The sequence below is a fragment of the Pipistrellus hanaki genome (genome assembly GCF_964339955.1).
Source record: "Pipistrellus hanaki genome assembly, chromosome: 2".
In the NCBI taxonomy this organism is placed as follows: Eukaryota; Metazoa; Chordata; class Mammalia; order Chiroptera; family Vespertilionidae; genus Pipistrellus; species Pipistrellus hanaki.
Genome location: NC_140504.1, coordinates 29954208 through 29973184, shown reverse-complemented (window position 1 = coordinate 29973184; position 18977 = coordinate 29954208). Strand labels below are relative to the sequence as shown.

General features: G+C 42.5%; 1 pseudogene across 1 annotated transcript; it reads right to left on the bottom strand.

Annotated features, from left to right (window-relative positions):
• Window positions 1-7105: 7105 nt before the first annotated feature.
• LOC311617508 (DAZ-associated protein 1-like) lies at window positions 7106-18051 on the bottom strand (annotated as a pseudogene). Its single transcript has 3 exons — window positions 18030-18051; window positions 7604-8501; window positions 7106-7292 (listed from the first exon to the last, which is right to left on the bottom strand). The product of its transcript is annotated as a DAZ-associated protein 1-like (transcript).
• Between the last annotated feature and the right edge of the window lie 926 nt (window positions 18052-18977).

Sequence of the window (18977 nt, the reverse complement as noted above, 5' to 3'; positions counted from 1 at the left end):
CTCAGGGAAAAGAAAAATTTACACTGAGGAAAATTGTTTCTGAAAATCCATCATTTCACAGACAGTATGTACATGGTATGTGTTAAGCTCTAGAGATTAAAACACCAAGGATTTTATCCTTAAGGAGCTATCCACTTGTGAGTTATGTTACAGGAGATAAGAGATAAATATATTAAGTTTGGAAGTAAAAATCTCCTGTTGACACTGAATCAAATTGTTCTCCAGTATTTCAAGGGGTTGTTCATGTTCCTGGATTGTTGTGTATTTGGCTCAAAATAAATTTAAAATGGGCTCTTTCTACACAAACCAGTCAAATATATAGATGCAGCTACTGTGTCTACTAGTGGTAATTACACCCACAGCATTCTTCACTAACGTATGGAAAGTAAAGAACTGATTTCATTTATATATATATATATATATATATATATATATATATATATATGTATATATTATTGATTTTTTTTAATAGAGAGGAAGGGAGAGGGATAGAGAGCTAGAAACATCAATCAGCTGCCTCCTGCACACCCCCTACTGGAGATGTGCCCGCAACCAAGATACATACCTTTGACTGGAATTGAACCTGGGTCCCTTCAGTCCGCAGGTGAACTCTCTGTACACTGAGCCAAACCGGTTAGGGCTGATTTCATTTTTAATCTGTGTTTCCATTTTCTTGGTCACCAAGCAATGAGGCTTCTGTCACCACATCTTACACCGTGTCACAAAATCAAGGCTTGTATCATTTATAGGAAGAGACTATTATATGAGTAAGAATCTTTTTAGTAATTGCTTTAAGGAAGACATTCATTGCCATGAATATTTAAAACTGGAAGTTTTGTGGCATGGCATTTAGAACTGGAAACTATTTCTTTACAGTCATCTTTTTTATTGCAATAAAAGTTGTGATGAGATTTGACTTGAAATTCAAGCTTTTGATAAGAATCAGAAATCATTACAAACAATTTAAAATTAGTTCAACGTTGACAATTTAATTTTTTAAAATCTTCACCTGAGGATATTTTCCATTGATTTTTAGAGACAGTGAAAGGGAGGAGAGGGGAAAAAGAGAGAGAGAGAGAGAGAGAGAGAGAGAGAGAGAGAGAGAGAGAGAGAGAGAGAGAGAGAGAGAAACATCAATTAGTTGCCTCTATACTTGCCCCACCAGGAAGGGTTCAACCCAGGTACATGCCCTTGACCAGAAATCAAACTCCAGACCCTTTGGTGTGTAGGCCAATGCTCTAACCACTGAGAAACACAGGACAGGGCTCAACATTGAAAATTTTAACCATATTATCTTGTTTTTAATTTATTCACATATTAAATATAACATTAACAAGACATACCATTAAACTTTTTGCAATAGTGGTACCTTTTTACAAGATAGTAAAATACTTTCTTGCCTTTTTAAAAATAGCATGCACATCTTTGAAATGTGCCATACATATTTACATATATCAAAATTTCTTATCACAGTGTCTGTGTGAATAGAATAGAACTTTCTTCCATCAAAAATACCGTATCTAATATAAGTAATGTCATTAAAAGATAAAGATAATGTAACTCACGGTTCATTGTCTAATGATCCTTCTATGATTTCTTTGCAATTAAAATTGTAATACTAGCCAGGATATATACAACTCTAACTTAGCCAAATGAATAGTGACTGGTATTAATTCAGTGAGTTGAAAGCACAAGTTTTTTTGTTTGTTTGTTTGTTTGTTTGTTTGTTTTTTTAAATCCAGAGAATGAATTGCAAGTCAAAATCAGCAGAAAACAATGTGCTGGTGGCAAACACTAACTGCTTTAAGCGCACGTTTCTTAATTCACATTACATAAACTCAGTCATGTTAATTCTTGGCAATATTCTCAGTTGGAAGCAGGTGAGGGAGAGAGTTTGGATGAGGCTTGCTTTATGTTTTTCCTTTTGAACGCAAATTCTTGCACGGTGTTGGAGGCTAGCCATTTTTTTTTTTTTAAAGTGTGGTGTTGATGTCCATCTCAATTGCCTGGGTATCTGCTGGAATTCCAGTGAGCATTTTATGCTGTGACACAATGTATCCTTTGCTCAAGGGACTGTCTACTATTCTCAAAACTAGCAAACCATTAAAGACCTCAAAAAGCATGCCTCATGTCAATGTGCCAAAATGTTTACAAATGTCAGTTCCAGAAAAACTCCTCTTCCCGACTCCTATCCAGCCCCAGAGAAGTATTGGGAAGAATAGTTGGGAAGACTTTTTGTGATTTTAACATATTAGATCCAAACATTTCTCTAGCTCTATCAACAAAACCACTTACATTTTTCACTTTTAGCACTATAGGTTTAGTATACTAGAGAGCATTTGCTCATATAAATATATCAAAATCTCCTTTTTCACTGGTACCCCCTGTATTCTACCAGGTGTACCAGTTAATAATGCGGATTTTGTCATCAAAGAAAACACAATCATTTCAAGAGAAGCATCAAAAGTGCTTTATTCAAAGTAATGTCCATCACTAGCTACACATTTTCCCCATCTCTCAGGTAATTTGTAGATACTGTCCCAATAGAACTTTTCTTGTTTTGAGACAAACCATTTCAGGGACCCAATTTTTCACTTCTTTGTACGTTTTGAAGTGCTTCTCATAAAGTGCAAGTGCCATTGATCTGAACAAGTGGTTATCTGAAGGAGCAAGGTCTGGTGAATACAGAAGATGGGGCCATACTTCCCAGGCAAGATCTTTTAACGTGTCTTTAACTGGTTTTGAAGTGTGTAATGGTGTATCATCATGAAGCAAAATTACTTTGCAGTGTCTTCTGGCCCATTTTGGTCATTTCGTGATCAAAGCGTGATTCAAATAGATTATTTTTTTGTCTGTAGCTATCAATATTTAACCATTTTACCTGTTTTAGAAGCTCATAATACACCACAACTTCCTGATCCCACCAAACACAGAGCATTGACTTCTTTCTGAGAGATTTGGCCTTGCAATCAATGTTGATGGTTGACCCGGATCAACCCATGATTTTGTGCATATGGGATTCTCAAAATAAATCCACTTTTCATTGCCAGTCACAAGTTGATGCAAAAAAAGACTTTCTTTTGTGCTGTGAAAGCAACAGTTTACTGATGACTTTTCAGCTTTCCATTTGTCTTCTGTTCAGTTGATGTGGCACCCAATTTCCTTCCTTTAAAATCTTTTCCTTTGGTTGTCAATGATCAGAAATTGTTTGCTGAGCAATGTTTAATCTTTCTGCAAGTTGTTTTTGAGTTTGACACGCATCTTCATCCAATAATGCTTGTAATTGTCGGTCTTCACACGTTTTCGGTTGACCTGGATGTTCTTTGTCTTTCACATCAAAATCATCACTTTTAAAGGGTTTAAACCAGCGTTCACAAGTATCTTGAGATGGAGCATGTTCACTATAAGCTTCCCGAAGTTTTCAGCAGCACTTTTCTTCAAAATAAAGTAATGAATTAAAACTTCTCACAGATGTTCTCTTTTTGGCACAAAAGTCAACATTTTTTAGTGTAAAAATATCTATGATGTTAACACCTTCAGCAAATTTGACATATGAATTTCTGAAGCTTGTTGACAATAGAACAAAGTAGCATACATATAAAATCACATATATATAAACATATGTGTAACTCTGTCTATTGAAAAAAATCCTCACTATTAACCAGTACACCTAATATGTCTGTATATAATGTACTGCTTGCTCAGTTTGTGCTGTTACAATGTATCATAAATGACACTAATAATATTTTGATTTGTGATTCTTTTTTAAGGTCTTGATGAAAGTGTTTACTATAACTCTCATGTACCTGTCTTATGAAATCAGGCATCAGTTTTATATATATATATATATATATATATATATATATATATATATATATATATATATATATATTCAGAGAGGAAGGAAGAGAGGGATAGAAACATCAGTGATAAGAGAGAATCATTGATTTGCTGCCTCCTGCAAGCCTCCCATGGGGGATCGAGCCCATAATCTGGGCATGTGCCCTGACCAGGAATTGAACCGTGACTTCCTGGTTCATAAGTCAACACTCAACCACTGAGCCACTCCGGCTGGTCTACTGCTGTTCTAAACTCAGTTCTATTTTGCCTTTTTACTTTCTGACATCTGTATTTTGAATAATGGGGTGTTTGCTGTAGTGAATTTTATTTTCCCATGGGCTACAACATTTAATGATGAATTAGGCTATTACTGTAAGCACCAAGAAGAGCCAGCGACCCTGTGGTGGACTGTGAACCCCATGCTCTGTCCACCTCTCTGTCTTTTACTGCTCCTTTACCCTCTGAGTCTATGGTGTTGCAGTCTCCATGGTGTTACACTAAGGTGTGATTCAAAGACCACAAGCTCTCTGAGTCAAAGAAAAGGTTTCTTTCACCTTGCACTTTGCAGCCACTCACTGCATGTCAGTGGAACAAAAGAAAGTTTAAAACCTGGATTATGTGTTACCAGACATCTGGACTCCAGGGCCAATCAAATTAAAGCTAAAATTGGAGGATCACCAAAGGTGGCCAACTTTTATTAGCCAATTAAAAGCCTTCAAAACACCATATCAACCATCTCAACTTAAAAAGAACATTAAATTAAAAAAAAAAAAGTAGAAAAGACATAATCTCAGACTAAAGGATCCTCACAGTATGAAAATTCAACATAGCCTATACACCACAAAATCATAGATGTATGCTGGTAACATGAGATATTACCATTGTGAACTTGATAATAATTAGTAAATCCTGAGGTGATCCAAAGGAACAAATCATGAGGTTCACTTTTAATGATCTGCTGAGCCCTTTCCAATGTCTTCTGATGTCTTCCCTTCAATCCAGTGCCCATCACATTCTTTCAGGCCCACCCTGTGGCAGACTGTGGGTCTGGTCTAAGGTCAGAAGAGGAAAGGCCAGTAGGTCTGCCTGGGACTTGGTAGGTCTCTCATTCTGAGGTCAGTGTAAAAATGCTTGTTGCTCTTTGTTTCCTGGCTCATAACTCAACATCAGTTCCTCATTTTAGTTCTAAGTATTTTCACCTTGAGCATAATTAACTTCAATGATGAAAGAGATTCATTGATTGATTGCCTCCTGCACACCCCACACCAGGGATCAAGCCCCAAATCAGGGCATGTAACCCAACTGGGAATCAAATTGTGACCTTTTGGTTCAACCACCGAGCCACGCCAGCCAGGCTATCCTATATAATAAAGATGTAATATGCAAATTGAAGGTCACACCATCACAAGATGGCTGTCTACAACCAGGCCAGAAGCAGAGTTAGTGAGGGATGACCCAATGACTGAACAAGTAGGCTGTGTGTGGAGACCAGGCTGGCAGGGGGGTTAGTGAGCGACAACCAAATGACTGAACAGCAGGCTGCATGGGGCTATCAAGCTGGTGGTGGTGGTGGGGGGTGTTGGGGGGCGACCAGGCCAGCAAGAGGAGCAGTTACGGATGACCAGGCTGGCAGAGGGGGGCAGTTGAGGGCGATCGGGCTGTCGGGGGCGGGGGAGGTAGTAAGAGGCAACCAGGCTGGTGGAAGGGGCAGTTAGGTGTGACCAGGCTGGCAGGAGGGTGCAGTTGGGGGTGACCAGGCTGGCAGGAGAGGGCAGTTAGGGGCGACCAGGCAGGAAGGCAGGTGAGCACTTAGCAGCCAGCAGTACAGGATTGTGAGAGGATGTCCAACTGCCAGGGATGTCGCCTAAACCAGCAGTTGGACATCTCCTGAGGCATCCCGGATTGAAGAGGGTGCAGGCTGGGCTGAGGCGATTCCCCCTCCCCCCCACCCCATGCACAAATTTCATGCACCGGGCCTCTAGTCTTTTCATAAACATCTTTGCTGTAAGCATTCTCACTGCAAACATTCCTACCACACTACCAATTGCTCTTCAGGCAACTCACCATAAAAGATAAACAACTGGTTGACAGTTTGTTTTACACTGGCAGACTTAATGATTAAAACTAGATGTTAGTTTAGGTTTATTCCTGCACTGATGAGGTTCTTGGGCTTGTATTCTGGGTCTGCAGCTGGAACTGTGTGGCTTTGGGCAAATTTCTTTCTCCAATTTTGACAGTGGTTTTACCCTTATCTAAGTTAATGAGCTTTTCAGTCTTTCCAAAGAATTCACTGTAGTTTTCTAAGAAATAGTGATTCTCTTTTTGCAATCACATTTCATCAACTTGTGTGACTTTTAAGTAGTTACAATAACAAGTGCAATTTGGCAGAGACAGATTTGGGAGCATATGACTCAGTTAGTGGAGCAGAAGTGCAGAGAGTGCCTGGCATGGAGAGGGAATGGAGAGCATTGAACCCCCACAATCTAATTAGAAACACCTCCATTGCTGGCTGGTGGCTCAGTTGGTGGGGGCATCTTCCCATACCACAAAGGATTTCAGGTTTGGTTCCAGGTCAGGGCACATACCTAGGCTGTGGGTTGGATCCTCAGCATGTATAAGAAACAACCATTCAATGTTTTGCTCTCTCTCTTTCTTTTCGCCCCCTATCCTCTCTCTCTAAAATCAATGAACATATCTTCAGATGAGAATAATAATAATAATAAAGAACATTTCTAATCCTGATGTAAAAACACTGAGAATATATCAATAGAAACTTGTTGGCTCCCTGTGAACAGAACAGGACCAAGATGATGACACTCAGAGGCAGTCTAGAGTCCCAGGAAGCCAGGGAGTTGCATCCTGTGGCTCAGCTACAATCATGTGACGCCAGCTTCCAGTAAGATGTGGCTGAGAAAGGTCATGGGGGTGATAACGTGTCCCCTTTGCCTGCCACAGCACTGGTTCCTCCTGCTGTTTTTGCACTTGTCCTGGGTATTTTATCCTGTAGGAATGTGACATTTAACGGTTGTGTTAAAGGAAACTGGGGTGCAGCTGTCAGACCTGCACTTGGCACTTACAGCTTTTCTGCCAGGGTCTTGTCTAGTAGCACGTGCGATGTATGTTCAGCGAGCAGAGTTCTCTTTTTAACACGTGGCAAAACTGACAGATGACCAGCTATAACCCGTCTCTATTCCCAACAAAGCATGCAAAGCACTTGCTGGGGAAAGAACATACACAGAGACAACAAAAAAGTGGGCTCTGCCATCTAGCTTCCTGCATGGCACCAGCTAGCTAGTGGTGGTAGGGGTGGAACATTGTGGTTCTGACCTCGTCCGAACCCACTTCCACCAGGAGGGCTCCCCCTCCCCCGCCGAGCCTGGCACTGAGGGGCCCCCATAGGACGGGGGCTGCTGGCTGGGGTCTGAGAAACCTTGTCCAAAGCTGGTCAAGTCCTGTCCATAACCCACCTTGTGGTCAGCAAACTGGCTCACGAGCCACATGCGGCTCTTTGGCCCTTTGAGTGTGGCTCTTCCACAAAATACCATGGCCTAGGCGAGTCTATTTTGAAGAAGGGGCATTAGAAGAAGTTTAAGTTTAAAAAAAATTGGCTCTCAAAAGAAATTTCAATCATTGTACTGTTGATATTTGGCTCTGTTGACTAATGAGTTTGCCAACCACCTAGGTCCTAGGCCATATCACTGCTCAGCCTGACCATTAGAGTGTCCACAAAGTATGGGCCCGGAGCCGCCGGGTCTTGAGAATGGGTGCCTAGGCCATACTGACTGTAGGGGAAGTCTGGCTGTGCCCTTAGGGCTTGTTCATATCCCTGGGGGCTTGCTCATATCCAGGGCAGCCTGAGAGGGAGGCTGAGGGAAGGTCAGAGGTGCTGCCCCAGGAGTGGCAGGTGGAGGGGGACCCCTGGTGGCTGCAAACTGATCTGGCGGTGGAGGTGGAGGCTCAGAAGCAAAACTGAATTAGGGGGGGGGAGGGGGCTGGGCGCCGTAGCCCTGTGGGAAGCCCTGTGGAGGAGGGAACCCTCCAGAAGGGGTGAACACAGTGTAAGAGGTGAATGGCGGTGGTGGGGGGGGAACTCCTCTCCCTGCAGGGGGCTGTCCGCAGCCACCAATTTGCCTGTCCTGCTGACACCCCATTCCTGTGGGCCCTAGCCTTGGTGCCACATAGGTAGGGGCCTGCCTGCCAGCCATTGGCGGGCACTGGGCATGTCACGGCTGCCCCACTGGCTGACCCCTGGCTGGCCAGGCACTTGACTTTCACTGTAGCGAGGCTCAGCCCGTTTAACCTCCCCCATTTTGCCCATTATGTCATGAAAATGCATGTTGACAGCCTAGTCCACTGATTGTTCGTCCTTGAAAGTAATAAATCCAAAATCTCGAGGCCTCTTCTTTTCTGCATCGTAGATCATGACCACTTCTGTGACAATCCGAATTTTCTGAAGTATCCCCTGCCCTCTGTCTCACCACGATTGTGAGGAATTCCACTAACAAATATCTTATTTGGTTCACTGTTGTCGTCCCTGGGTCCTTTCTGACAGCCTTCTTTTGGCCCTGTCCTCTCTGGCTGCATTCCCCAAGGGGCACGTGGCTTTGGGTCTGTATTTCAACCATCCAGTGTGTGTGGTCTGCTGGCCTGCAACTTGTGAACTCCGGGCAGTCACAAACTTGGCAGGAAAATCGCGATTCAACCTTGAGGGGAGGGGCAGATGTGAGGCTTTTGGAGGCAGCTGTGGGTGTCTAAAGTTTTAAAATATATTTCTTTCTCTAACCCACATGTGTCAAACACAAGGCCCGCGGGCCAAATCCAGCCCGCCAGGCCTTGCAATGTGGCCCGCACCGCGCTGTCATCACTGCACTCCGCTGTCAGTTTATGACATTGTCAGTTTATGACTGTTCAGTAAACCATTCGGCCCGTGATTTAGGCTGGATTTTAGATTTTGGCCCCTTCTCTGATTGAGTTCGACACCCCTACTCTAACCCATCAGCACAATAAAAAAAAAAAAAAAGTCACTGGTTCAACAACAGGGTTTTAAAAAGTCTGCAGCTTTAATTCAAAACTTCAGGTTTCTTTTTCTTCCTTTTATTTTTTTTGAAATTATTTTCCTGAGTCTTTTGTTTTACCATATATTGTAAACTTTTATGTTAAAGAAAAAAATGTACATTTACAAATTGTGAGATTTTTAAGAGAAATTTTCTACAATGTTTACTGGCTTATTTTTTAACTAGAGGCCCAGTGCACAAAATTCGTGCATGGGGGTGTATGTCCCTCAGCCCATCCTGCACCCTCTCCAATCTGGGACCCCTCAAGGGATGTCCAACTGCCTGTTTAGGGCTGATCGGACCTCTGATCGGGTCTAAACAGGCAGTCAGAGATCCCTCTCACAATCCAGGACTGCTGGTTCCCAACTGCTTGTTTGCTTGCCTTCCTGATTGCCCCTAAGCACTTCTGCCTGCCAGCCTGATCACCCCCTAATCACTCCCCTGACAGCCTGATTGATGCCTAACTGCTCCCCTGCCAGCCTAGTGCCCCCCCACTCCCAACTGCCCTTCCCTGTAGGCACGGTTGTCCCCAACTTCCCTCCTTTGTTGGCCTGGTCAACCCTAACTTCCCTCCCCTGCAGGCTTGATTGCCCCAACTGCCTTCCTTTGCAGGCCTGGTCCCTCCCAACTGCCCTCTCCTGTTGGCCTGATCACCTACAACTGCCCTCCCCTTCAGACCTGGTCCCTCCCAATTGCCATCCCTTGCTGGCCATCTTGTGGGGGCCATCTTGTGTCCACATGGGGCAGCCATCTTGTGTATTAGAGTGATGGTTAATTTGCATATTACTCTTTTACTATAATAGATAGGATTTAAAACAGGGTTTCTGTCAGCACTGGTGGAAGTGAGGGGCATTTTTGGTCCCCGTACTCCTGGCTTTGAGGGTTGGGACTTGCTGGTCCAGAAACTCTGGAGCTTAAAAAAAGCAATCTACTGAGTGTGTTTTGTTTTTGTTTATTCCTTGCTTTTGTAGATTGATCTGCCTGGCAGTGTCTACAAGTGCACCATGGGGGCTGCACCTGCCTGGCTCGACTGGCAACCACCCCTATCCCCCACCCCCCCACCCCCTGTCCAACTGCATTAAGACCAGGAGGTCTTGTCAGCCTACTTCCGCACATGTGGCTTCAGGGCATCCCCACTGACCAGTTTGATCCTGGGTTGAATAAAGAGAAGTGCGTTTGGATTAGAAAAAAAAAAATATATAGTGGGCTCTGACATGTGCTGTTAGGAAAAGCCAGTTCCTTCCTGTCTCAGGTGGGAAAAATATTTGGTGGGGAAAACAACGAAGTCCCCTCCTCTCCCCCCGCCCCCCCAGTTGTGCCATGGCTCTCACCAGTCTTCAAGTTACATGAAGCCACCAGGCTGCCAGGAGCCAGTCGTGGGAAATGGGGAAAATGATCGATTAAGAACACTTGCAATAAGTGCAGGAAAGAGAGGCTGAGCTTCCCTCCCGAGAGCATAATGTGAACACTTGTTACAATGGTCAGGAGCTTTTAATTCCTCTCTAAATCTACTCAGGCTGGTAATTATTTTAAGAAGACTGTGCCCACGCTGACAGTGCATAACACTGCAGAAGGTGCAGTTACATTTCAGCTTGTGAAGCACGATTTTCAATTAAATAAGATAATTGTTCTCCTGCATTAATTTTACTCATTTTGGATTCTGTGGTTTCTTGCACATGCACAGAAAATTCATGAAAGCTGTTTCTGTGTCAGCTTCACTGTCAGAAGAAAATCTTGGCATACAGAAGAATGAGGCCAATTTTATATCAGTGCTATTAGATACTTTTAAGAAATGTTAAGGTTAATCTCACTAATAGGCTCCGGTGTTTTCATTCAATGGATAGAATTAAAATAAAGCTTTTATAATTCATTTTGTTGAAGTGAAACATCTTACATTATTGATAATGAGTAATTGTCCTTTTTGTTAAAATGTTCCCCATTAAGTTAAAGGTATTCATTTTGGAGTGTTAATACAAGCATAATTTTGGTGAAGCCAAGAGTCATGATAAAAACAATGTTCTTGCTAAATTATGAATCCTATGGAATAGAATTTAGATTTGATTTTCATATATATTGATTTTGGAAAATTCATCCAAAGAAGTTGTGATAGTCTGTCAATTAAAGCAGAGGATATATTGCCAAATTTTACATCACACACACACACACACACACACACACACACACAACACAGACACACACACACTGAATAACAGAGACATAAATAAAATGTCTCAAAAAGGTAATATTCGCCAAAGCCGGATTGGCTCAGTGGTAGAGCGTCGGTCTGCAGACTGAAAGGTCCCGGGTTCGATTCCGGCCAAGGGCATGTACATTGGTTGCGGGCACATCCCCGGTGGGGGGTGTGCAAGAGGCAGCTGGTCGATGTTTCTCTCTCATCGACGTTTCTAGCTCTCTATCTCTCTCCCTTCCTCTCTGTAAAAAATCAATAAAATATATTTAAAAAAAAAGTAATATTCACTTTCTCTCTTTGCTGCCCATCATCAACTGGATTTCAGAAATGCTTGCACTTTTGAAGAATTACTGTGTAAATCACTCTAGTGTTCTAAAATGTCAAATGGGATTATAAGCAAACCATCCATATTTGATTGCCTTTTGCTTAAAATCAGTTGCCATCTTTCATCAGAGTAGTCAGCCAATGGAATATGAAAGCCCCTAAGAACCAAACAGCTCTTGAAGTGTTGTGCAAACCCCCTGAAAACAAAGCTTGTGATGGGAAAATACAACATATCCCTAGAAAACCAGAGGGAGAAACTGAACAAGGTACATAAGGAGAGATAAAACATGTGTAGATTTAATTTTGAAGTTCTATAATTTATATTTAGGATATCTCAAAGTTTGGGTTGAGTCTTTTGATGGAATAAAATTAAGGTCTACTATTTTCCAAGATCTAGATAAGGTAAAGCATTCAAAAGAATCAGAGGGTTAACTAGTTTCACAATTTTTGTCATAAAAATGTTTGTCAAAGAATATGAACAAAGCAACAGAATCTGTAAAAATATTTGGGCTGGAGTTAAACATTTCAATAAGAAAAAATGTAACAGAATAAAACCCTCCCTTTTCTCAGAATCTGTTCTGACTTCACTAGAAGGAACAATAAAAAAAAAATGTCAAAAATTGCAAATTTATTAACCACAAATGCAACACACAAGGAGACTGTGGATCATTCTACTTAAAATGAAGACTAGGTTACATTTCAAAAATGTATTTTTTAATAAAAATATCAGCAGTATACTATTAAAGATAGATATGGCCTAAAAAAACCAATTAAATATATACCAAGAATAATTTTCCTATTTATTTTTTAAAACATTCAGAAAATCAGTATATATTCTATGTTGATTCAATCTACACAAACTTCACTTTTAGAAAGAACTCACTTTGAAAATAGTTTGAGAATAGAACTATTTTATAGTACCACCGATAAGATAAATCCAATAGTCAATAAATAAAAAAATTCAGTAATTTTACATTTAATTATTTTTACTATTCCCTTCTGCTCCCCAAAGTGTCCCAGTTTGGACAATGAATTCTCCCTGGCATCTGCAATCAAAAGTGCGGTGATTTATTAGTGATGTCTGCGTGAGTGTAAGACTGTCTTGGGGCATTTTCTAACCTTGGCAATTCTTGCTGGAGAATAATAGTTATCATAACTATGAATCCCAACCTTTCCAGTAAAAAGAGAAAGTGCTTATGTGGTGGTGCTGGCCCTAAAGAAGACCCTAAAAGAGGAGTTTTCCAAAGGTCTCCCACAACACGGTTGTTAGAGGGCAAATATTTTCAGTCAATCTAAGAAGCCAGGAGCAGAAGCTGCACATCAGATAAATGTCAATGTCTCCCGAATTCCGTGATTGAAATGGCTTGTGCGACCCCCTCTTTATCAGCTTCTTGCTCACTCTATCTTCTCGGTCTCTGTATCAGTCCCAAAGAGCTTCAGGATGTGAAGCGCTGACAGGTAAGAAGAGAAGGGAGAGAGGGGAGAGGCTACTTAGGGAATCAGCTCTGAGGCACCTGCCTGTGAAGAGGGGATTTTGCAAGGGAGGCTGCTTACCCTGCTTGGCCTGCTCTCCCTTCACACAGAAGTTCTCCTTCTTTACTTTCTCACCGTCAACCAGTGCCTTCCCATCTCTGGGACCCTAATCCGATACATGTCCCTCCCATCAGCACTTTCTAGTGAATGTTCTCAGCTCTCTGCCTGCTTTCCACCATGTCCCCAGCTCTGGGTCAAGACCGCTGTCCTCCCTATCTGCTTCCCACTGCAGGTGCTGAAGGATGATGGAGAAACATCTGATAGAGCCAGGCACCCGGGGACTGCAAACGTTCAAGGTGAACACACTCTCCCGATCGGTCGATCGGTCGTACGTTGGGCAGTGTGTCCTGACTCAGCTCTCCATTCGCCACAGACCTTTGCCTTGTCCTCAAACCATGCAAGCCCCACCACTGATGCCCTTGCATATCGCTCCGATGTAAATGGTAAAAAACCATTGGCTGAGAGCTGTCTTAGCTCCTTGCTCCTTACAGAAAAGGCCACGTGGTGCTGCACAGGCCCCTGCTCTTTTACGTGGGTCAGAGTGAGAGCGGTTTGCCTCCTAAACCAAGGCCCTGTCTCCATCTATGCTCTGTGTCTTTCCTCCACCTTCTATGCCCACTCTCCTGAAGCTTCATCCCTTTCTTTTCTGCTGGCATCAGCATCAAGCCTGCTCAGGACTTTCCACCATAAAAAGTCTTTGCTTAACTCCCTGCTGTGATCTGGCTGGTGTTCCCCCAAATTTCTACGTTGAATTTCTAACCTCAATGTGATGGTATTTGGAGGTGGTATTAAGAGCTTAGCGCCCTTAAGAGTATAAAGTGACCTCTATAAGCACTCCTGCTCTCAGCCTGGGCTCCCACCCACCATGTGGGAACTCAGAGAGAAGGCAACCCTCCACAAGGCCGGGAGAGTGCTCTCACCAGAAATCAACCCTCCTGGCACCGCGATCTCAAACTTCCAGTTTCCAGAACTATGAGAAATAACTTTCTGTGGTTTAAGTCACCCAGTCTAATGTTTTGTATGGCAGTATGAACTGACTAACAATCTCACTGTGCCCTCCAGCTAGCGCCCTAGCAATCTCAGCTTTCTCTCATTCAACTCATTTACAATCCACTGATGTCATAGGATGACAATAGAGCTGAAAAAGAAAGTTTAAGTAAGGTCGCAGGCCAGCAGGGCGCTGGAGCCAACTTGCTCTGTCCAATGGGGAAAACAAATGTTCACTAAGTAACTGTGATCTGGTAAAGAAGTACCAAGTGGATCCTGTGAGAACCCCATACATTTCCCCAGCCTGCTCTGGGGCATGAGACTGATGATGGTGTCCCATTTTATACAATCATATGAAGGATGTGTGGGAGCCGACCGGGTTACTGAAGAGGGGAGTACAATCCCCAGGCCAAAGACTTGTGTAGAAAAGGTCTGAGTTAGGAAGGAGGAGGATATCTTTGAGGTGAAGGAAGGTCAAGGGCTGGCACATAGTGGGTGAGGGAAAGAGTGGCCCAAGGTGGATATGCCTGGGAGACAGGCAGGACCTCAAAAGCCAAGCCAGGGACTTTGAACACTATCTTGAGGGCAATAGAGAGCCAGTAACGGGTTTGCAGTGGAAGGGCAATGGGGTAGCACTTGCATTTAAAGAAAACCACTCGTCTGCTGGTGGAGTTGGAGCGAAGGAGATGGAGTGAATATCAGGAAAGTTATCTTCAGCAATCATTAAGCACTTCTCAGAGAACTTCTTTCTGAGACAGCGCTCAGTATTTTTTTCACACACGTTGAGGTCAAAGTGTTGGTCAATGGACTCAACTCAGTGACCTGTGCTTGCCCACACAAGGCCTTGACTACATAAGGCTTGGTATAAAAAGTGCCAAGTCCTGAAGACAGACTGTCAGAAGGAAGATTCCTCTTGGCTGGGAGTCTATCTCGTGTAGACATGAGTGAGTTTCTGGCTTCTTGGACCATTTATATTCCTTTCCCCCATGGCAGCCTCCCTGGAAATCAGCACAGCAGATGGTGGCTTGCAGATTGGAACAGGGAAATGAAAACGTTTTCACGGCCTCTGTCAACCAGCAAGTGACTGTCAAGCCCTGGAGCCTTAGCTGGCTCCAAATTCTCCATCAATTAGCAGTCCCAAAGAGACATCTGAGTATTTTGTTTATTCATGGAGACTATTTCTTTTACTTTTTTCTTTTCTTTTATTCCTTTCTCCTTTCTGTCCTTCCTCCCTCCTTCCCATTCCTTCCTTCCTCCTTTCCTTCCTTCCTTTCTTCCTTCCTTCCTTCCTTCCTTCCTTCCTTCCTTCCTTCCTTCCTTCCTTCCTTCCTTCCTTCCTCCCTCCTTCCCTCCCTCCCTTCCTTGCTTCCAGCAAGAAATGGAGAAAGACATTCTTTAGGTTATGGTTGATAAATCACACAATATCCATCCACCACCACTTCATCTCAGTGAGCAGGTGCTACTCATTTCCTGAAAAATAAAGTCAAAGTTTGATGCTGTGATTCAAGTCTCTGCTCAGATGTCTACACTATCTTCATTGCTCCCCTGCATGCTTATAAACTATTATTTGGTCCCTGTATAGGCCCTGCATTTTCTCTCTCTCTTTTTTTTTGTTGTTCATTCTTTCATTCAACAAACATTTATTAAACACCCAGTATGTACCCAGATGATAGGGATAAAGTAATGAACAAAGCAAAGTTTCTACTTTCATAGAATTTACATTATGGTGAGACAGGTAATAAATGCCATTTGATCATCTTTATTTTTGTGTATGTCTGAGAAAAAATGTAAAATTCACTGCAAATTGAACCATTTGAAAAAATATTACTATGGACATTTTAAGACTAATTTTCTAGACATTTCTCTCTATATACATTGCACTCTCCCACCCCCATTCAGGCAAGCACTTTTATATCAATAAAAGAAATTATACCCTTGATTGTTTTGAACTTAAGAAATTGTTAAGGAAATTTTCCCCTGCTATAGAGTACTAATAGATATCACCTTTCTTAATGTCTGCATAGTATTCTATTAAATGTTTTGACTATAACTCCACCCTTTGAATGACCTTTATGTTATTTTCTCACTCCCTTTAGTTTTCCAGCCTGAAGTTCCCTTTTATTCATTAACAGATATTCATTTACATTCATTAACAGATATTCATGACTGGAACACTCAGCTGCTTCAGCCATCTGCTCAAATATCAGAAAATCTTCTCTGAGCAGCCTACGCAGAATAACACCTTTCCTCCTTACTCTGATTTATTTCCCTTCAAGTCACAGACCTGAAGGAATTGAAGGTTCAAGTCATGTGCCTCTCTATGAATGAATGAAAGGCCACTTCAGGCTGGACAAATACTAAGGAGAATGTGAAAGACCACAGAGCTGGTTGTGGAGGATCTGAGACAAGAGAATCAAGCTCTGATTCTTAGTCCAGGGTTTCTTCTGCTGTAGCACATCCTCTTATTAAAAGGAGAAAATGTATCTCCATTAATGAATATGTTGCTGTCTTTCTATTAAAATCTAGACAGTGCTTATCGAACTTTAATGTGCATCTGAATGGATTGGGGACCTTGTTAAAATACAAACTCTCGTCCAGTGGGCCTGGGGTCAGGCCAGAGATGCTGCATTTATAACAAGCCCCCAGGTGCTGCCAAGTCTGTCTGGCCATGGGTCACTTTGGGAGCAGCAAGTATCTAAGTTCCTAGATGGCTAAAGTGTTAGAAAGATACCCCAAACCACAATAGCATTGCCTGCCCTGGGCCAATTATTTGTTCTATCATCAGAATTCTACCAATAAAAATTCCTTTCCATTTTTATTGTCTTTGCCTCCCCAGAGCCAAGATCAACCTCTCACACATGTGGCACCACACTCTACTTTCCTTCTTTCTCTCTACCTTCTCCATTGCTTCTTGGACAGCTTCACCTGTTCTATTCCCAAGCCTGCTCTCTCCCCATTAAAGTGGTTCTCTGGGCTTCTCCCCCTGGATCAGGGTGTTGCCCCTCTTTGTCCTCCCCAAATGTGCTCACTGACAACAGTATATACAATATCTTAACCTATAGTCTGCCGGGGCCAGAAGCTGCGAGGATTTCCCTTCTCCATGTCCGGCATGGAAAGAGAGATGAACGAACTGGTTCTAAGTGGAGGTGCCGAGGGATTGAGAAATAATAGAAATAAAGAGAGAAGACACAGAGATAGATTTCAAGCTGGGAGCTGGGAGGGCCGCTGACCTCCTCTGCTGGAGAGACAGACTGACGACCTCCTGAGCCACGAAGCACATCTATTTATACTCCAATCCAACAAGGGGTTTCACAGGAAAACAAGGAGCCTGGAAGAACCCAGGTTCCACCCACTCCTTCCTCCTGAACAAACACAAGCCAGGAACTAAGAACATCTCAACACTCCCAGGATGGGAGTGCAACTGACATAATTCTGTCAATATCCCGGGCCCAGTCAGCAACAATCTACAAAATGTCCAGGTGTCTTCCCATTTGGCCCTCTACAATAGTTATGAATCTCAGCCCTGGGTTCACATTTGAATAACCTGGGAGATTGTAAAGAACATTGATGCCAAGGTCACATACCAAACCAATGAAATAAAAGCTTCCTCTATAGAAAGTGGCCATGCATAATTTTTTTTTTTTTTGAGAGAGAAATGGAGTGATAGAAACATTAATTGGCTGCCTCCTAGACACTCCCAACTGGGGGGTTGAGCCCTCAAGCAGGGCATGTGCCCTGACCGGAAATCAAACCATAACTTCTTGGTTCATGGGTCAATGCTCAATCACTGAGCCATACCGGCTGGGCCCAGTATACTAGTAAATATGTTTAACACTCCTTAGTGATTCTAATATGCAGTCAGGATTGAGGACCATTAAGCTCCAGATAGATCACAAACATCACCAGTAGCTGAGATCTCTTACCTGAGCATCCTACATGAATTTGTTTTTTAAACAGAGTTTTTGAGGAATGGTACACAATAAAGTGCATATATTTCAAGTTTGATAAGTATTGAAATAGGCATATGCCCATCAAACCTCATCACAAAAACAATGAACATAAGTGCTATTCCAAAAAGTTTCATCATGGCCCTTTGTTACCTGCTTCCTCCTTTTCTCCCATGCCTAGCCAGCCCTAGGTAACCATTGATCTACTTTTTGTCACTATTGAATTCTTTGAATTTTCCAGAATATTCTATACAGAGGATTTATAAAAATTTGAATTTTCTATAGATTGAGTCATACAGTCTTTACCTTTTGTTCTGCCTCATTTCAGTCAGTATATTTGAGATTCATCTGCTTTGTTGTATATATAGTTCTTTTTTATTGCTGTGTAGTGTTCCATTGAATGTATATAGTTCAACTTATTTATCCATTCATCTGTTTATGGATGTTTGGGTTATTTGCAGTTTGGTGTTATTTCAAATAAAGCTGTTGTGAGAATTCATTTACAAGTCCTTGTATGAACATACATTTTCATTTCTCTTGGGTAAATATCTAGGAGTGAATGACTGGGTTGTATGGTAGGTGTATGCTTATCTTTTCATGTAATGGCCAAGCTATTTTCTAAAGTTGTTGCAATATTTTATATCCTCATGAACAACGTACAAGAGTCTTTGCTAACTTGGCATTGTCAGTCTTAGGAGTGGAGTGTAAAACCAAGAGAGGTATCGTGGAAGAAACTGGAGCTCAAAGATGTTAAATAATTGGCCTCAAGCACCTGGTAAGGGGTTGAGTTGGTGCAAATCCAGACTCAATGCTTACAAGGCGATTTGTGCTCTTGGGCTCTCTTTGTATTGTGAGAACTCAGCGGGTGCCCAGCAGATCTCAGCAGAGCCACTGTTTTCTTCCTTGGGCACTTTTCATGTGTGCTAAGGACAAGGAGGTCGATCTTCTGTGTTTCCTAGCCTTCCTGGAACAGACCAAGAGCCACGACAGCATCATCCACCCCTATAGTGACAGAACCCATCTCTATGTCCATAAATTCCTGCCTTCACCCTTTGGCTCCATCCCCTCCAAACACCAGAGATAAAATACCTCCAGTGCAAC